The sequence below is a fragment of the Pipistrellus hanaki genome (assembly GCF_964339955.1).
Source record: "Pipistrellus hanaki genome assembly, chromosome: 7".
In the NCBI taxonomy this organism is placed as follows: Eukaryota; Metazoa; Chordata; class Mammalia; order Chiroptera; family Vespertilionidae; genus Pipistrellus; species Pipistrellus hanaki.
The window spans coordinates 51,108,099-51,125,256 of NC_140509.1; positions in this window are offsets into that span (position 1 = coordinate 51,108,099).

The window sequence follows — 17,158 nt, forward strand, 5'->3', positions numbered from 1 at the left end:
CAACAAGGGCTGAGTCACATATGTTATTGCCTGTCAGGAATGGCTAAAGGCATTTCCCCAAATCTAAAAGGGATGCATAAATTGCTTGCTTGCTGCCAGACAGCTCAGGGCATCTTAACCTACATGTTATTGCCTCCTCCTGGCCCAACAACTGAACAGCTGCAGGTAATTCCCCAATCTGACAACGGGCTCTGTATAGGAAGCCCTACCCTTTGATGTGTATATGTACCTTACCTTAGGACAAATTGTGTTAATAAAAGCAAGGGGTCCTGAGACAAGAACTTGGTTTTCTTTAGCTATGTTTACTCTGGTCCCCAAAATGCCTTCCAAAATTGTGTTTCATCTCTGGACTCTTATTGAACTTATGCACAGCCTTTCTCCAGATTCCAGAACCCTTCTAGATGCTGAATCAAGACTACCGGCGTTAACTTATCACCATCATACCTTCCAGTACTTGTCTATTCACATTTTAGTATAATTCAAATTGCTCACTTCTAGGAGACTTCGTTCAAACCCTAGCTTCCCTAGTACTACAGGCTTTGGCAAAAGAAGGTTTAGCATGGTGAGTACATAAAACAGAGTTTATTATCTCATTATTTATTAATTATTATATTTTTTCCATAAAAATGACTGTAAACCTACTTTTATCCCACCCTGTATTTAGAGATTAACTCTATTATTGCATATCTCATAAAGGTACTATTATTTTTATTTATCTGTCAGTGGAGAATAAAATTTTTGAGGGAAGGGAATACCAATTTTCTTCTGGTTTCTCCAATGTAAGTATGCCTGACACAAAATTTTGTTTTCAATAAATACTTTCCAATTGATTAAAATGATTCAAAGCCACTAGAACTATATTACAGATTTTTTCTATCATTTTTATGCAGTTTGCAAACATTAATTCCATAAACAATGAGAATATCTTTTAACAATAAGAACATGGTTAATATCTAATATTAATAATGCCATGACTGTTAGAAGATATGCTAACTGATTTAAATGAATTATTGCATTTTTCCCTATAACACTGCTATTTACTACTATCATATTCAACCTAACTTTGAAAATAAGACAGTTAACTAATTTGTCCTAGGTTTAAAATGAAAAAAATGGGGAAGTTAAATGTATTCATATTTAAATGCATATCACTCAAGGAAAGTGTTTATAATATGCTAGTCTTTTCTGTATCTACTTTATTATATTTATAAAACTAAAGCAATGAATTAAGAGAACAAAAAAAAAGGGACTAAAAATAAGACTTTCAAATAACTAGCTGAATGCCTGGACAAATAATAATCCTTTTCCATATCTATGTAAATTCAAAATCTGTAACTGACACAATCAGACATTTCATGAATATATGTTAAATACTCATTTCTCCTCTTCCTCTCCTCTTATTCTCCATAATGATTTTATCTTTTTGTAAGATATTAGTTTGGAAATATGTTTTGCTTTTGAGACTATTACAACATAGGTGACTTGTTCTTTTCTTTGATTTAAATAATCATGCTCTGCCCCTACTAATTTTACTTTAAATTAAGGATAACCTTAAACTTCATTTCAATTTATATTTCATAATAAATACGTTTTTATCCTTTTGCAGAGGATTCAAAAGCAATCACATCTTTGTTAAAAATCTAATATAAGTAAAGGCATTACTTCTTTCTTTAAGACAGAAAAAGAAATTGGAGAATCATATAACACAGATTTTCTGTGTAATGATCTATAATAGAAGATCAAAGCATCCACTATTATTTTTTTCTTAATGCTAAATACAAAGAATATTCTTAGGAAAAGTCCAGCTTAAGTTGTTGAGGTCATGGGTTACAATTAATTTGTGGGAAAAGTTTAATATTGGCTAACTAGAAAAGAAAGATCAAGGAGGATATTTAAAAAATTCTAAAAGTTGCTTTGGGACATATCTTAAAATGGTACATTATCACATTATCTAAAATGTCCTCATTAATGAGGAGCTTTTATAGTAGACAGAACTTCTTAGTTAATTTCCTCACCTCAAATGTTCCACAATTCACTATTAAGAATTCAGACAGGTAGTTTTGCTCTTAGACAAGAATACTTTAAGAATGCACTCTATGATAGTCTCCATTCTTGATATCATCATTCTGATACTCAATAAGTCTGATCCTTCAGGGAGTGAACAAACACCAATTCACTTCATTACTGATGTAATTCCTTCTTCCCCACCTAATTTTGTTCTTCTACCCAATATAAGCAATTGGCTTATGGTGGGTACAGAGCAGATTTTTTTAGATGACCTGCTGCTCTCCCATACTGTTGACATTATTGGAATAAACACTCATATATGAGTCAACCCTGTCTCTGCTTAATTAGCTGAAGTAGTGACAGGCAGCACAGAGCCCCTTGGTAGTCCAGTTATAGACTATTTTAGTTTAATATGGTTCTACTGTCTATTTTTTTTTCTATTACTTGTGTTTTGATGTCATTTCCAAAAACCATTGCCAAGAACAGTGTCATCAAACTTTTCCTCTATGTTATCTTCTCAGTGTTTTACAGTTTTAAAGCATGTTAAAACAAAAACTAGTCTAATTTGATATTGTAATTCAAATGTGCTAATATTATAAATGAACTCTGTATTAGGAAACAATGCAGTTATTTTAAAATCTAAAACTTATTTTACATTTAAATTGAGGGCAAAACTTGTGCAATATTTACACCTGACAACTCAAAACAATTGGAATTAAAAAATTTTAAACTTTGTACCTAAATTAGAACTGAACTGTTTATTTGCAATTACCATGTTTGATTAATATAAATTGGCCAAATAATACTTCAGGACAGAAAAAAAGTTTTTCATGTACTTGGACACTTTTACAACTAAAGAGATAATATACTACAGATGAGAGAAGTAATTTTTATAGTAAGTTCTTAGGAGCTCAGGGACTAGAATTGAGGAAGACCAAGGAAGAAATATCAACAAAAATATAAAGCCACTGTGTCAAAAATTATAATGTTAATTGTGTATCTTTGCATAAAACATTTGCTGTATAATAAATGCTGAATAAAATAAGACTTATTTTATTGTTTTTAATTTTCTACTTCATCTCAATTTTACACGAAGCATATCAGTTATTATTGTTCACCTAGTTTCCCTCCCATTTAAAATTGCTTTTCTTGGCAAACACTTCAGTAAATTTTATGCATGAGAAAACCAAGTGTGTTTGAAATTGATAAAGGTTATGAAGCACTGTATATTAGCTAAACAGAATTCCTGTAAATATATTTAAAGGCAAATCTTATCAACCAAATGTCAGAATCACTCCACCGATATTCATATTATTGTGACATGCTCACTGTAGAAATGAGCAAGCTGTTCACCAGAGATTCAAACATTTAGTAGAGATAGAAAAATTTATTTGTTCTATGTATTTTCTGATAAACAAAATAACTTCCTTGGGTATTTGCTCTTTAAATAAAGGTGGATGGCACACAATTGATAACGGTACCGTTAGAATAAGGAGAGGAAATGAGTACAACACAGTGCTTTTCAAAAAAGAAAAAAATTGTTCCTTAGGAATTTTCATAAATACATTTTCTTCTCTGACACTTTTTGGGTGCTTCTTTTTATTTTGTGGCACAGATTTGTAATGCAATATCCCAAAGACACATGTGTGTTTTTTTTTAGTAAGTAGGAGGAGGTGAAGTATTTCATTGTCCAATGTCAAGCATAATCAAAATACATGTTCTGAGGCAGATATATAACAAAACCTATTTATTTCCTTAGTGGGCTTTGTTTATATATTTACTAGTGGCCAGGAACATGAAATTCATGCACATTAAAAGGGAATTAATTAGAGGAAATATTATAATATTGCTATTTGCCCTTTGTCTACAATAGAAGTGTCAGAGATGAAAGAAAATTAGTAAAATGTATGTGAAAACAATATATAAATTTATGAATAAATAAACAATCACAACATGATATAATAACAAAACATGATATAAAACAACAACAAAAAAATGATGTAAAAACAGCACTGATACAAACGTGACTGATAAATGGATTAAACTTATTCTAATATCTCCCTGTATATCACATTAAGAGTGAAAACACTTTGGGTGCTTGACTAATTTCCCTTGTGATGAAGTATTTACTTTAACTTTAACATCACATGCTCTTCCAACTTGAGAGAAAGCAGCATATAACTGATCATTGGCGAAAACAGGTTCAGGTAAGACTATTCCTACTCTGGCCGGGACCGGTTTGGCTCAATGGATAGAGCTTCGGCTTGGGGACTGAAAGGTCCCGGGTTCGATTCCAGTCGGGGGCATGTGCCTTGGTTGTGGGCACATCCCCAGTAGGGGGTGTGCAAGAGGCAGCTGATCGATGACTCTCTCTCATCGATGTTTCTGACTCTCTATCTCTCTCCCTTCCTCTCTGTACAAAATCCATAAAATATATGTAAAAAAAAAAAAAAAAAAGAATATTCCTACTCTGGCTAGAGTTTGTCCTTGTGGTTTATTAATTGTCATCACAAATGCTGGCATCATGGAAAACTGTCTTCGAGTTCATTTAAATGGGAGGCTAGTGTCAGATGGGGACAAATCAGTTCTTGGAATCAGAACAACCTCTCCTGCAGATCCTGTTAATTCTTCAGTTTCGATAATGTTAGGACACAATCTTTTGAAAATAAATCTAGTACCATTACAAAGACCCTGTCTCTGTCTTTCTCAACAGTCCCCCAGGCCTCCCTGACTCCCTCTTCCTCTTTCCCAGCTGGAAGGGGGCAGGGCCAGTAGGGGCAACACCTGCCTTCCCTTCCATCCAGACTCCTTCAGGCTCAGTCTGTTTTGTTTCCTTCTCTCAATTCCAGTCTCTCCCAGCCTCTGTCTCTCTTTGTTTTTCTCAACAGTTCTCCAGGCCTCCCTGCCCGCCTCCTTCTATCCCTCTTCCTCTTTCCTGTCTTGAGGGGCAGTGGGGAAAGCTCCACCCTCTGCCTGCTTCTGGAGCCTCATTCTAAGAGCATCTCCAAGAGTGAGCTGGGAGGGAGGGAAAGAAATGGAAAAAAGGCTGGCAGCTGGTGGGTGCTGTGTGTGTGTGTGTGTGTGTGTGTGTGTGTGTGTGTGAGCGAGCACTTTGTGAGTGTGAGTGTGAGTGCTGACCCCACCAGCCCCTGGACCCGCTGCCACAAGTTCCCACCCATCAAAGTCTGCTACTCGCACAGACTGGGTGGTAGGTCGAGCCTTCGATCATTTTGGATGTTATGGACCCTAGCTCTTTATACACACACACACACACACACACACACACACACACACAGAGGCCTGGTGCATGAAATTCATGCAAGGGGGTGGATGGTTATCACTCAGCCTCGCTTGCACCCTCTCCAATCCAGGACCCCTCCTGGGATGTCCAACTGCCGGTATAGGACAGGGATCAGGCCTAAACCAGCAGTCAGACATCCCTCTCACAATCCAGGACCACTAGCTCCTAACCCTTCAGCTGCCCGCCTGCCTAATACCTACAACTGTCCTCCTCTGCTGGCTTGATTTCGCCCCCAACTGCCTTCCCTTGCAGCCTAATCACCCCTAACTGCATTTGCCTCAGCCCCCACCACCATGGTTTTGTCCAGAAGGAAGTCAGACATTTGAAAGATGGCTGATTGAACCGATCTAATTAGCATAGTACCCTTTTATTAGTATAGACATACATACTAGATATTAAGGAATTTCAACAAAGAGGGAATGGCAAAAATTATTACTCTTTATCTTAATTTATATAAGCAATCACACAAAGAAGAGCTACTTAGGAGTTAAGATTGCCATTTCAATACCTGGTAATTACAGGGAGGGTGTTTCAATGAAGTTCTGAAATGTAATTCAGATCAAGAAAAAAGTTATTAGTTTTATAAAGAAATTTTATTGCTAGGGACAAATTTTAAATGATTACAAGTCATACAATGCTTTTGAATTGTTCTTTAAGTTTAATGGAACAAGGCTGTAGTAATAATTACAAAAGAAAGACCTGTCCAGGCAGATTTACTATAAGAAAAGAATACTATTTTTATTAGGTGCATTTAGCCCATTTATATCTATTGATATGATGGTATGCTTGATCAGCACTCTGTCAAAGTATTTTTTATACTTATATATTTTTTGCACATTTTATGTTTCTTTCCATGTAGGGTATGGTTATTCTTGTTTATAAGGAATACTTTCCCCTATGACTTTTTTTCAAACCATTAGGGAAATCATTATGACATAGTAGGTAAAATACTGATATGAGTATTACTCATTGTTTTTTATAAAATTTATTGAAGAACCTGGTATAATCACTTATTAATGTATAAAATAGCTTACACACACTTATAGACAATTTAAATTATATAAATATAGATATTTTAACAAGTCATTTATGTATATAATGACATGTATAAACAATGAATATAAAATTATTTTGGATTGAAAGAAATTTGTTGGAAAAATATATGTTCTCTTTAGAAATGGACTATTTTCTACTTTTATTTTTAGTTTCTAATTACAGATACTAAAGTGCTATGTTATGTATTTATTTTCAAAACTTATGTATTTATTTTCATGCATTGGGGGGGATGGTAATCTCTCAGCTCAGCCTGCACCCTCTCCAATCTGGGACCCCTTGGGGTATATCCGATTGCAGGTTTAGGTCAGGGATCAGGCCTAAACAGGCAATCAGACATCCTTCTCGCAATCCAGGACGACTGGCTCCTAACCACTCACCTGCCTGCCTACAATATCTCAAAGAACTATTTATTTCAAATTAAAATTTGAAATGGTACAATATGTATTTCAAATGAGTTTATTTTATATTAGTTACTAGTGGCCTGCTGTACAAAATTTGTGCATGGAGGGGGGGTTCCCTCAGCCCAGCCTGCATTCTCTCCAATCGGACACCCCTGTGGGATCAGGCCTAAACTGGCAGTCGGACATCCCTCTGGCAATCTGGGCATCCAGAAGGCAGCCAATCAATGATTCTCTCTCATCAATGATGTTTCTATCTCTCTTTCCCTCTCCCTTCCTCTCTAAAAATCAATAGAATATATTTATATATAAAAAAGAAAGCAATTATTAGCTTTGTCATAATTTCTCTAATAATAATGTGTATCTCTAAACTTATTAGCTAATTTAAAAATAAAATAATTGTAAATTTCATGAGGCCTACATTCCATATATTAAATTCTGAACTTACAGTCTATTTTAATGATACATGTGAGAAAACCTAAATATATTGTCCTCCAAGATTATATTATAAAAATTATGTTCATAATGTATGATAAATTACTTATAACTTTCAATGTAACATTGCCTATGTTATTTCATGAAAGTTATAAATTAGAACACAGATGATATCCATATTAAAAAGCTATTTAATGATTTTATATGCAGTATTACCACCAAACGGAGCTATCATTTTTAAACTTTTAGAATTTTATTTGGAAATTTTAATCAGTGGTTAAAAGGCTATCTTTTAAAGATTTCTAAATATGCTCTACTTGTTAAGATGAGAATTTCTACTTCAATCCTTGCTTAAACAAGTTACATATTCCCTATTTTATAGCCACAGCTGGTATTATGAAATTCTGAGTCACAGAATAAACAAACAAGAATAACTAAAGTCACTATTTGAAAGAAAAAAAAAAAGAAAAAACACTTGAAACAAGAAAACAATGACCAGTTTAGGATAATTATACTCACTTATATGTTTATATGGCACTAACTTGTATTTTCCAAGCTTCTGTTTTAATAGACAAAGTAGTAAATTAAGATAACATAATTTATCAATTCAAGAAGAAAAAAAATGTTTGAAAAAGGGTTATAAGAAACACTTCTGCTAGCTTCTAAAATAAATGAAATAATTGACAATTTGTCAAGAGATATTTTGAAAACCAATGATTCTAACCCTATAATCTTTCTAATGAATAAGCAGATCCCGAAACAAAATCATTCATCAAAATTCAAAGCTGGAACTGAAACTTTGATAACGACTTAAATATTTTTCAAATTATATGAGCCAAATTTAATCATTTAGTCACATTTTTACTTCTTCAATAGCTATTTATCAAGCCTATCTATAATAATAAAAGCATAATATGCTAATTAGCCTGGACATCCTTCCCAATGACCTTCCAGAGGAAGCTGGGGCTACAAGGGAAGCCCAGGTCCCAGGTGCTAGAGGGAAGCCCGTGCAGCTGGGGGAAGGAGGGCCTACTCTTGCACGAATTTCATGCATCTGGCCTTTAGTTCTATACATAAAGTACTCAAACAGGTGCTAAAAATGTAGAAGAAAATTAAAATGTTCCTATAGAAATGTAACTTATTTTTTATAATTAATACATTTTTCTCATTCAAATGATGACCATTTTAGTAAAAACATAAATTAGGTAAATTATAATGATTTGCATGTTGAAAATTTCTATTAATAATTCTGCAGTCCCATAATTAACTCCTCAACAATTCTCTCAGACTTGTACAGAAGAATTTAAGTAGGGAAGTTGGCAAAGTTTTTGACAGTTACAAATATCATAAAGATAAAACAAGAATATTAAGTCATTATCAAGTCTGGTGAGTGATATTTCACACTTATATTGTTTAGGTGCTAATTGTGATGACCCAACTGAAGATGCCAATGCACTTCATTTACCCAAATTTCCAGTGTGTGAAAAATGATAAATGCCTATAATGATGTTCTATTTCTGCCCAAGTGAATTTGGAAGCAATGAATTCCACTTCTTCTCTGACAGTACATCATAGCATTGGGCAAAATATTTCAAAGATTAATAGCTTGTCAAGGAAAGCTCAAACTGATAAGAATTTTCTGTAAAATTATATATCCCCATGTTTAAAATTATTTCATGCAAAAGTGTGAAGAACTGCAGAAGGTGCATATAATATTTTAAATAAATATGGAAAGTGTCAATATTTCATTTAAACTTCTCATGAAGAATGGCGGTGGAAAGTTAAAATAGAACTCTTCACTCAAGTGATATTTTAAAGATTGCAAGTCAAGTGCAGCAGCTTAGAATCACCGGCTGACAAACTGGCATGAGGAATCAAAAGAGATCTTACAGAAACTATGACAACTTTGCAGAGAGGTTAAATGAAAATCTATCATCATGTAAAAATGAAGATTTTTCTTGACTCTATGGATGGAACCTGCTGGTGAACTTAAGAAATTAAAAATGTTGATGTAAGCAGAAAAGTCTATAGGACACTGACCCAGATTGCCTGAAATTTGAGGAATTTACCCAGATAGTAGAATATCTCATAAGAATGTAGAATATAATATTAATACTAACTTTATCACTTTAACTTTACAGAAGCAGAACAAGATTTCTGAATTTTTCTCTTGGCTCATTTTTGTAATCTCTTATAAGAAATCAGTGCAACTGAAGGCAATAGAAATGCAAGTGTAAATTCTGGATTAAGAAATAAGTTCAGCATTCTCTAAATGTATGTATAAGTTGTAAAAGAAGTGCAGGAGATAACCCGAAGTTGAAGAGAACAATTTTCTTACTTAATCATCATCCTCTCAAAAATGTCTTCATAAGTACATTTTTTTCTCTTCATGTTTTCAAGATCATGATTACTGCAAGACCAAAGTGGATATGATGGAAGGAAGTTACAATTCAAAATGTAATACCAATTGATTTGGTTCAGGCTGCAAAAACAGAAATAATAGAAACTGGGTGGCTTAAATAAAAGATTCTTACTTCAGAGTTCTGGAGACTGGAAAGTCTGAGATCAATGTGCAAGTAATGTGGTGTCTGGTGAGGGTACTCTTCATAGTTTTTATTTTCTCATCATATCTCCATATATATATATATATATATATATATATATATATATATATATAGAGAGAGAGAGAGAGAGAGAGAGAGAGAGAGAGAGAGATTGAGAGAGAGAGAGAGAGGGCACACAACCTCTGTCTGGTCTCTTCTTACAAAGGCACTAATTCCATAGTTTGGGTTCCACTCTTATTAACTAAGTAGTGACCCAGTGCACAAAATACACGCACATGAAATGGGAATTAATTAGAGGAAATATTTTAATATTGCTATTTGCCCCTTTTCTATAATAGAAGTGTCAGAGATTAAACGAAATTAGAAAATTTATATGAAAATCTTCCTCCTATCAGAGTCTGGGGCATGCTGAGGGACCCAGAGTCAAGTCCCCATTCAGCACGTGCACCTTGACATCACAAAAGACTAAGACCTGGCCAGCTCCACCCACACTGGGCAAGATCTAGCCCCAGCCAGCCCCACCCTTATCAAGCCCTGCTGGGTGGGGGTCATAGCCTCAGATCCCCCGTCCTGGTGCTAGGCAGGGGAAAGCCTCAGGTCCCCCAGCGCACCCTCAGGTCCCCTGGCCCGGTGTCGGGGTAGGGTGATAGAAGGAGACTTGACATGCAGTGGTAAACACACAATACAATACACAAATGATGTATTGTACAACTGTATATCTGAAACCCCATTTCTTGTGAAATGATTTCTTCTGCTTTGACCTCAGGTTTGGCTCATACTATCTCCACTGGGCCCTACTAGATATTGACTACTTCACATGCTTGCTCCCCCTCTCACTTACTATAAAAATCCCAGAAGTCACATAAGTCAATACTATTACTGCGCGCATGTGACGGGGGAGGGGATAAAATGATTTCCTTGTTCTGGCAATTTAAACCTTTGCATCTTTGCCTTCTCTTCCCTGCACATATGTCAAACACAAGGCCCGCGGGCCAAATCCAGCCCGCCAGGCCTTGCAATGTGGCCCGCACCGCGCTGTCATCACTGCACTCCGCTGTCAGTTTATGACATTGTCAGTTTATGACTGTTCAGTAAACCATTCGGCCCGCGATTTAGGCTGGATTTTAGATTTTGGCCCCTTCTCTGATTGAGTTCGACACCCCTACGAGATAGCTTCCGTGCATTTTTAAAGAAAACCCTTGCAGTCTAAATGCAAGTGGGTGTTCTTTTTGCTTAACCATTACAAAGTAACACGTATTTTTTTTTTTATTTTCTCAAATTCCCAAACACTTATTATCACATTGTCACAGTGTTGTATAAACTAATGGATGGTTCATCCTCCCAAACTTGACCATCTTAAAATAAACACTGCTGTAATGAATTTAGCAAGATTATTACAGTTCTTCTATAATCTATTTCTATAGCATAGTGGTAATCACTAAGTACCACAATTTTTCTTAATACATAGCCACTATTATATTGTCATAATACTTAAGGGATCTAAAATTCCAACTTCAAAACACTTGGGCCCAAAAATATTTTAAATTTCAGCAATTTTGAGAGGTAGGAAACTTAAAACAATGCATATACTTTTCTTACATAACTTCCTGGGAGGTTTGGATGAGCACCACTGTTAAATATATTAAAATAACTATTAAAATCTTATGAATATTTAGTGGGGTACATCCTATCTAATAAGGAGTGAAAATGCTAATTGACTGCCATGCCCTCAAGATGGCAATGCCCACAGCCACAAAATGGTGGTGCCAGTCCCCTCAGCCCCACAGCCGCCCAGGCTGACCCCAGGCACAGGCAAGCTTCTGATGGCGGCTGCCAAGCAGTCCAAGGACACTCAAGGCCGAGGGCCAGGCCGAGGCTTGCGAGGCCGGCAGTGGCAGCAGCAGAGGTGTGATGAGCATCACCTTCCCGATTGCCGGGTCGCCTCCCGCCCATGAGGGGTTCTGGTCTGTGTGGGGGGCAGGGCGGGCTGAGGGACCCCCGCCATGAGTACATGAATTTTCATGCACTGAGCCTCTAGTAAAGATTATAAAAGAATATATCAATTGAGGTGAGATCTTATTTTGCACCAAATGAAAGAAATACAACAAAGTTTTCTGAACTTTTTTGACTTGTGAATTGTGAATCAAACATTCAATATTAAGCAGCACTTCATATTTTGCTAGGTGTAACATATTGTGCTCTATTTCATTGCAAATACTCCCCCCTCTGCCTAAAACCTAGTGCTCTGACATATACAGCTATCCCAAACACTAAAGAAGTTACTCCTTTTTGGTAAGAAGAGTTCAAAATTTAGACTCCTTTCCCAGTGTCCAGAAAAATCAAATAAACTCCTAGTAAGATACAATGAGCAGTATCCATATATATATTATACTCTATTTAAAAAAAGCATTACCCCAAAACATATTGCAAAAAAGTAATAACATTTAACCCAAAGCAAGATTAGTATATATGCAGATTCTTTTGGGGAAGTCTTAAATCTAAATAACATTCCAAAGCACTTTAAATATGCAAAATATAATAATGGAATTAAAATTATATGGATACAGTATAAAAAATAAGAAAAATTATGTTAAATTTTAAGTACTGTTTTTATCTTTAAAAAATCTTAATCATTTCAATAACATTCTCCAAACACAAATCTCACTTTGTAAAAAAGACCTAACCCTAGAAGTTTCAGGAGTTAGATGTCTCAATATATGAAACAATTTCAAGATGCATACATATTTTCTAAAAGAGAAATGCAAATTCGATTAAGTATAAACCCATATTTTGAAATGATAATGAATGATACTAATATTATTTTAAGCAAGGATCTTTTACTTTGCTCAGTGAAGATTGTAATGCAAATTCACACAAGCTCTTTTTATAACCTGGTCCCAAAAATACTTCATTGTCAATTTATAGACAGACCATTTCCATTTCAAAACTACCTAAGGGTAAACATGTGTATGCATGCATACATCCTCTTCAAAAGATAAAAGCAACTAAATTCCATTCAAATCAAACTAAGGTAATACCAAGTTATCCTTTCAGTATGAATAAATATATTAAAATTAACCTATACAGGGAACCTAAAACAAAAGAAATGTTTTGCCATAGATTATTCCTGCATTTTTTTAACTTTTAGTAAAAATAACTTAATGTGAATTGGGTATTTTATGTGTGACTCTAATTGTATTCATACATGTCAACAGATATTGTTAAGAACTTTATAACATAATTAGACAGTTTAGCTATAGTACCATGTTGAATAGAAAGATAAATAGATTTAATATTATTAAAAACCAGAGGCATGAATTTTCATGCACTAAAGGGGGATTTCTCTCAGCCTAACCTGCCTTCTCTCACAGTGCAGGAGCCCTCAGGGGCTGGAGGTGATCTGGTGATCAAGGAAAAGCAATGCTCCCATCACACCTTTGCTGCTGCACTGCCAGCAGCTCAAGCCTCATCCAGCCCTGGTAACCTGAGCCTTGGGTGTCCCTGAGGAGCTGGAAAGCCACCATGAGAGGCTTGCCTGTGCCTAAGGCTGGCCCTGGGCAACTGGGCAGCTGCCATCTAAGGCTTGCCTGTGCCTGGGCCAGTCCTGGGCAACTGGGGGGTGCGGGGCCTGGGGACCCCAGAAGTAGGCACATGGAACAGCCAAACCTGACAGGGAGCAGGCCCATCCATTCCATGTGCCTACCACCCCAGTGGGGCTGAGGGTACTGGGCACCGCCATCTTGTGGCTGTTGGTGCCACCATCTTTAAGGGCATGGCAGTCAATTAGCATATTCCCTCCTTATTGGCTGTGAGCACTGTCATATTTGTGAGGGCATGGTGGTCAATTAGCATAGTCCCTCTTTATTAGATAGGATGGTAAGTTTTAAATGAAAGACATTCATATTTGAATTTAAAAGTACCAATTACTTGAGATTTTCACACTCATGGAATAATAACTGAAGCTAATAAATGGAAGCCAAAACTAAAGGAGAAGCAATATAGTGATAAAAGAACACTCTGAGAGTATCTTAGGAGTCACCAAATATTTTTACAGTATTTATTGTAATTCAAAATGGAGATGATTTAAAGTTAAGGTCAAGAGAGAATGTCTCTGCAATTATACCAAAAAAGTATAAAATATAAATAAATTTAAAAGCAGAAAATAAACAAACCAACCAAGCAAAAGAACCCTTCTCATCATTAGTATTAATTTATATTCTCATCTTCAATCCATATGAAGGACTTATTATAGTTAGTCTGATCTGGTGACTCAACTTCTTCAAAAGGATGCAATACTGAAATGGGTCTTTAAAAAAGAGAGAAGCCCTGGCCAGGTGACCCTGTTAATTGGAGCATCAACCCATACACCAAGTTTTCCCATTCGATTCCCAACCAGGGAACACAGCTGGGTTGCAGGTTCCATCCTGGTTAGGGTGCCTATGGGAGACAACTGATCCATGTCTACCCTTCCCCTCCCCTCTCAAAAAAATCAATATAAACATATTCTCTGGTGAGTTTTAAAAAGGGAGAGGAAATATATGAACATTGTAACATGGTATTAGAGTTTTCTAGATAATCATGGGAATAAACTTTTCATGTCTCTTCCACAAAGTAAAGGAGACAGAAAAAAAAAAAGAAAAGAATGAAATTATCCTAACACTGCTCTAAAGACTAAAAAAAATGCATATATTGATGGTCAGCTGATATTTCTACTAAGTCTATATCTGAAGAATCCTACCTAATAAAAGAGTAATATGCAAATTAACCATCACTTCACTACACTCGCAAGCCACTCCCAAAGCCCACCCACCAGCCAATCAGAGTGAGTATGCAAATAAACCCATTCAAGATGGCTACAGCCACAGAAAGCAGGAAGGAGGCTTGGGTTTCCCAGGCAACGAGAACATCCTCCAGACCCAGGTAGCTCCTAGCCTGTAGGCCCATAGGCCCTGATCAGCAGGGGTCCCAGAATGCCCCCTGGCCACACAGAGCCTATGAGTGCAGGCGCCAAGCAGCTGTTTGCCCTGCTTGCAGCCACTTGGGAATGCTCCAGCACCAAGTATGAGTCCACAACCCCAGCCAGGGGTTGCAGGCCAGCAGCAGTGTGCACACTCATGGTAATCAGTCCTCGCCCCTCTCAGGCTGGCAGAGGCACAGGGACCACACAGATATCCCCTCCCAGCCCAGTCTGGGTTCTCAGCCATTAAGTAACACCAGCCAGTAACACCAGCCAGGCAGATATAGAAGAATCTCAAATGTTTCTTTTATATATATATATAAAAGATGTTTATATATATATATATATTATTGATGTTTTACAGAGAGGAAGGGAAAGAGATAGAGAGCTAGAAACATCTCTGAGGGAGAAACATTGATCAGCTGCCTTCTACACAGTCCCCACTGGGTATGTGCCCCCAACCAAAGTACATAGCCTTGACTGGAATTGAACCTGGGACCCTGGAGTCTGCAGGCCATTGCTCCATCCACTGATCCAAACCAGTTAGGGCTTTCCAATATGTTAAAGAAAAAACCCTATCTAATAAAGAGGGAATATGCAGGGGAGGGCATTTGGGGGTGACAGGGCCGTCAAGGGAGGGCAGTTGGGGACGATCAGGCCCGCAGAAGAGCAGTTAGGCGTTGATCAAGCTGGTAGGCAGAAGCGGTTAGAGGCAATCAGGAAGGCAGGCAGGCAAGCAGTTAGGAGCCAGTAGTCCAGGATTGTGAAAGGGATGTCTGACTGCCTGTTTAGGCCTGGCAGTCGAACATCCTCGGAGGGGTCCCAGATTGAAGAGGGTACAGGTTGGGCTGAGGGACACACACCCCCGTGCACAAATTGCGTGCACCAGGCCTCTAGAAGTAGATATAATAGCATATGTTATTTATTTATTTTATTTTATTGATTAAGGTATTGTATATGTGTCCTTTTCTCCCCATTGTCCTCCAACTCCCCACTCATGCCCTCAACCTCCTGTTATCTGTGTCCATTAGTTGAGCTTATATGCATGCATAGGAGTCTTTGGTTGATCTCTCCCCTTACCCCACCTTCCCCACCTTCCCTCTGAGGTTTGATGGACTGAAAGATGCTTCTCTGTCTCTGGATCTGTTTTTCTTCATCTATTTATGTCATACATTATATTCCACAAATGAGTGAGATCATGTGATATTTATCTTAGTCTATCTGGCATAGTTAGCTTAGCATAATTCTTTCCAGTTCCAACCTCAGGTGTCTTCTCAGTTTTGATGAATGGAATTAAGCCAAAAATAGGGAATTTAATATAAAAGCAAAAACTGAAATAAGAATTCTATTTCCATGCTGCTTCTTTCTAACTGATCATATAAAATAGACTTAGAACAAAAGCAGAAAATAGCTAGACAAAAATCTGATGACTTTTTAAATAAAACAGGAAGATGTTCTACACATCAGACAGAGACTCGTGAAAATGAAATTTAACCTGGTGCCATAGCTTTAAGCAGCTAGCTACCCAAATATTCCAAGTCTTCATTTGAAATACAAAACACTCTGAGATGTATTCAGGAGCAATGAAATAGAGTTAGAGCACTGAAAATATGATTATTAGGAAACTATTTTGATGATAAGAATGAAATAGTTATATTGAAAAATATTATTTGGTAACCTAAATCAGTGAACAGCTAGATGGTGGGTCTATTTTATTATTGATAGGTAACAAAGTCATGCTTTTCTTAAACCCAAACCATCAATATCTTCCCTAAGGCATATAAATATTTGACTCTTCGACTATGCTTTCTTCTTTGATAAAATAAGCAGTGGGGAACTATGCGGTTCACATGCTTCCATGGTTTAGTCTTTGAATATGAAAGTCAGAGCCGAGTTAACAGTGAATTGTCAGACTTAACCACAGCGGGAATTTCAGCTAATAAGACTTACACAATTCTGCATAAAGTTTGAAAGAAAACATTGTCTTCTCTAGAGCTTATCTATGAAATTAATTTCAACATATTCATAGTTTTATAATTATTTTCTTCATATCACTTCTCTGATTTCCTCTTAAAATTAACCAGTGATCTGCTTACTGTCACTATAGTTTTGTGTTTCCTAGAATTTCATGCAATAGAAATCATACAGTATATAGGCATTAATATGCGGATTTTTTTTTAATCTAAAATACTGCTTTTGAGATTCATATACATTAGTGGATTTATGACTTCTTTGTATTATTGAATAACATTCTATTTAATATATATGCCACACATTTGTTTATCCAATAATATTTGGAAATGTGCATATATTTGAATAAAGCTGTAATGGACAATTATATAGGTCTTTGTATAACATGATTTCATTTCTCTTAGATAAATACCTATGAGTTGGATTTCTGGTTTACATGGCTAATTATCTTGTTGACTTCATCAAAACT